The following is a 4,670-nucleotide window of genomic DNA, read 5'->3' on the forward strand; positions in this document are numbered from 1 at the left end:
CTCCCACTCTTCCAGCACTGATGATATCACTTAGTTGGAGCAAGAAACGTCTGCAAGAAAACAATAAAGCTGAATGAACACTACAGACCCCACAGTTTATTTATTAACCCCGATGTTACCTAGTTGGGTCAGGAAACGTCTGCAAGGAAACAGCCAAACTCAGAGAGCCCCAAAGACCCCATATTATTCTTCTTCCTCCTCCTCCTCCTCCTCCTCCTCCAACCCCGTTCTCTCCTGGCACTGATGATGTTACCTAGTTGGATCAAGAAACGTCTGCAAAAAAACAAAGCTGAATGAACCCCACAGACCCCCACAGTCGTCCTTCTCCTCTCCACTCCACAACCCCCATTCTCTCCTAGCACTGATGATGTTACCTAGTTGGATCAAGAAACGTCTGCAAGAAAACAAAGCTGAACACTACAGACCCCACAGTTGTCATCCTTCTCCTCTCCACTCCACAAACCCCATTCTCTCCTAGCACTGATGATGTTACCTAGTTGGATCAAGAAACATCTGCAAGAGAACAAAGCTGAATGAACACTATAGACCCCCACAGTCGTCGTCCTTCTCCTTTCCACTCCACAAACCCCATTCTCTCCTGGCACTGATGATGTTACTTAGTTGGATCAAGAAACGTCTGCAAGAAAACAAAGCTGAATGAACCCCACAGACCCCACAGTCGTCCTCCTCACCACTCCACAAACCCCATTCTCTCCTGGCACTGATGATGTTACCTAGTTGGATCAAGAAACGTCTGCAAGAAAGCAAAGCTGAATGAACCCCACAGACCCCACAGTCGTCCTTCTCCTCTCCACCCCACAAACCCCATTCTCTCCTAGCACTGATGATGTTACCTAGTTGGATCAAGAAACGTCTGCAAGAAAACAAAGCTGAATGAACACTACCGACCCCCACAGTTGTCGTCCTTCTCCTTTCCATTCCACAAACCCCATTCTCTCCTAGCACTGATGATGTTACCTTGTTGGGTTAAGAAACGTCTGCAAGAAAAGCTGAATGAACACTACAGACCCCACAGTCATTGTCGTCCTCTTCCTCTCCACTCCACAAACCCCATTCTCTCCTGACACTGATGATGTTACCTAGTTGGGTCAAGAAACATCTGCAAGAAAAGCTGAATGAACACTACAGACCCCACGGTCGTCGTCCTTCTCCTCTCCACTCCACAAACCCCATTCTCTCCTAGCACTGATGACATTACCTAGCTGGATCAAGAAACGTCTGCAAGAAAACAAAGCTGAACACTACAGACCCCACAGTTGTCGTCCTTCTCCTCTCCACTCCACAAACCCCATTCTCTCCTAGCACTGATGATGTTACCTAGCTGGATCAAGAAACGTCTGCAAGAAAACAAAAGTTCAACGAACCCCACGGACCCCACAGTCCTCTTCCTTCTCACTCCCCCTTGTTCTCCTCTTCCTCTTCAGAATCCCCACTCCCTTCCAGCCCTGAAGACGTTCCCTAGCCGGGCCACGAAACGTCCGCAAGGAAAACAGCCGAGCTCAGAACCAAAGATTCCCCCCGGTTCAAAGCCGAGCCAGAAATTGTACGAATAGAGCTGCTGGGCATCTAATCCTGACAACGATGAAATGCATTTTGTGATGTCGCCGCACGAGCCCTGCCCTTTTGTAAACATCGCCCGGGGCAGCCCGTGCATTGTGACAGGTGTTTTTGTCGTTCTCGACTCTCTGTAGATGCCGCTTTGTCTTAAAAGGGACGTTTTGGCCACGAGCCAAAAAGCTGAAGTCGCTTCTGAGTAGTTGTTTAATTGTTGCTCGCCTTCAGATAGACTCTTCCCAGACCAAAACAACTATCCGTGTAACTATAGACTTCCTTATTCATTTTATTAGGTTTTTTCACTTTGTAATAAAATATCCCTCTCAAAACATGCTAACTAGGGGATTCTGGGAGTTGAAGTCCCCCTCTCTTAAAGCATGCCGGCTGGGGGATTCTGGGAGTTGAAGTCCTCTCCCCCTTAAAGCAAACTGGGGGATTCTGGGAGTTGAATTCCTCCCCTCTGAAAGCATGCTGGCTGGGGGATTCTGGGAGTTGAAGTCCTCTCTTAAAGCAAACTGGCTGGGGGATTCTGGGAGTTGAAATCCTCCCCCCCCTTAAAGCAAACTGGGGGATTCTGGGAGTTGAAGTCCTCTTTTAAAGCATGCCAGCTGGGGGATTCTGGGAGTTAAATTCCTTCCCTCTTAAAGCAAGCTGGGGGATTCTGGGAGTTGAAGTCTCCCCCCCCAAAGCAAACTGGCTGGGGGATTCTGGGAGTTGAAGTCTTCCTCTCTTAAAGCATGCTGGCTGGGGAATTCTGGGAGTGTAAGTCCTTCCCTCTTAAAGCAAACTGGCTGGGGGATTCTGGGAGTTGAAGTCCTCCCCTCCAAAGCAAACTGGCTGGGGGATTCTGGGAGTTGAAGTCCTCTTTTAAAGCAAGCTGGCTGGGGGATTCTGGGAGTTGAAGTCCACCCCCTTAATGCATCCTGGCTGGGGGATTCTGGGAGTTGAAGTCCCCCAAGTCTTAAAGTTTGGAGGCCCCTGATCCAGAGGGAGCTAGTAGGCTTTTGTCTGCTTAATGATAAAACACTGCCTTTCCCCCCCTCCAAGTACGCTACACTTATTTCTCAACTTCTAGGATTTGGAGGCCACAGGATCATGCCCAAAGTCGTAACCCTGCTCTTTATTTCCAGGTTCCGGTCACTTTTGATGACCTTTCCGTTCATTTCAATGAGCAAGAATGGGGGAACCTGGATGACCTGCAGAAGGACCTGTATAAAACGGTCATGAAAAGCAATTACGAGATGCTGGTCTCAATGGGTGAGGACATCATCATTTGCTATCATTGTGGTCTTTGTCTAACGGTTGCTGGAATTGGGCAGGCCTAGTTTAATGAAGAGAAGGACGAGGGGGGACATGATAGCAGCCTTCCAGTATCTCAGGGGTTGCCACAAAGAAGAGGGGAGGGTCAACCTATTTGTTGGTGGTGCAGGTGTTTGTGTGTGTGTGTGAGTGTGAGTGGCAAGCGCAAGAGGAAGAGAAAGACAGATGGAAAAAGAGGAAAAAAGGGAAAGCGGGAAAGACAGAGAAGGAGAGGGAAAGAGAAAGAACAAGGGAGGGAAAGATGGAAAAAGAAAGAGCGCAAGAGGGAAAGAGGGAAAGGGAGAGAAAGGAAAAGAAAGCTAGGGAGGGAAAAATGGAGAAAGGGATAGAAGGAGAGAAGAAAGGAAAGGAGAGAAAGGAAAAGATAAAGAAAGGGAGGGAAAGACAAAAAGAGGGAAAGAGTAAGAAAGAACGAAAGAAGGGAGAAAAAGGAAAAGAGGGAAAGAGAAAGGTAAAGGGAGAGAAGAAAGGAAAGGGAGAAAGGAAAAGGGAGAGAAAGAAAGGGAGGGAAAGACGGAGAGGGAAAGAAAGATGGAAAGGGAGAGAAGGAAGGAAAGAGAAAGAAAGCAAGGGAGGGAATGAAAGGGAGAGGGAAAGGGAGAGGAAGAAAAAGAAAGAAGGAGGGAAAGACAGAAAGGAAGAGGAAAGCGAGAAAAAGATGGAAAGAAGGGAGAGAAAGAAAGGGAAAGAGAAAAGGAAAGGAAGAAAGGGAGAGACGGGATGAGGGAAAGAGAAAGCAAGAGGGAAAGACAGAAATTGAGAGGAAAAAGAGAGAAAAAGGGAGAGAGACAGAGGGAAGGAGCAAGGGAGAGAAAGACAGAGGGAGAGAGAAAGAAGAAGAAAGTGAGAGAAAAACAGAAAGAGGGAGAGAAAGAAAGGGAAAGAGGGAGAGAAAGATCTATCAGAGCAATCTGGTCTACTCAAATATGGGACCGAGAAAGAAAGAAAGAAAGAAAAACAAAGAAAGAAAGAGAGAAAGAAAGAAAGAAAAGAGAGAAAGACAGAAAAAAAAGGAAGGAGAGAGAAGGAAGGAAGGAGGAAGACAAAGAGGGAAAGAGAAAGAAAGGAGGGAAAGACTGAGAAAGAGAGTGAAAGAGAGGAAGAGAAAGAAAACGAACCGGTGAAAGTTGAGGGCCACCTGTCCTGTATTTTGCAAGATGTCGCTGGAACAAACGACACGTGGGCCCACTTTGTCTTTTGCACTCATTGAGTTTTCCCCCCCAAAAAACTCTGCACGCGATTAATGGGATTTTTCCTTTGCCGTGTGTGGGCAGATTACGCCATCGCGAAACCCGAGATCCTGACCAAGATCGAGCAAGGCGACGCCTTGTGTGACACCAACGTCGAAACCGCGTCCGAGGATGACACGCCGACACTCCCTGGCGCAGGTAAACTCACGCTGTCTCTCGAAATGTACGGATCCCTTTTTCTTCATGCTTTTTTTTTTTTGCATAATGGAGGGAGCCAGCGTGGAGAAGGCCCTTTTTATTATTATTATTATTATTATTATTATTATTATTATTATTATTATTATTATTATTATTATTATTATTATTATTAATTCAATTTATATCCTGCCCTTCTCCTTACCGGACTCAGGGCGGCTAACAGCCTTATAAAACAATGCAACAATAAATACCTAATTTAAAACCAAATTAAAAAGAAATATTTGTTATGGCCTATATAATTAAAATTTCTCTTAAAAAACCCCACTAAAATTCCCTAGGCCAATCCCGCTTGTTGGAAGAGCCATGTCTTTAGGGCGCGGCGGAAGG

This window comes from Protobothrops mucrosquamatus, unplaced genomic scaffold (genome assembly GCF_001527695.2).
Source record: "Protobothrops mucrosquamatus isolate PMUCROS unplaced genomic scaffold, P.Mucros_1.0 scaffold1492, whole genome shotgun sequence".
Lineage (NCBI taxonomy): Eukaryota > Metazoa > Chordata > Lepidosauria > Squamata > Viperidae > Protobothrops > Protobothrops mucrosquamatus.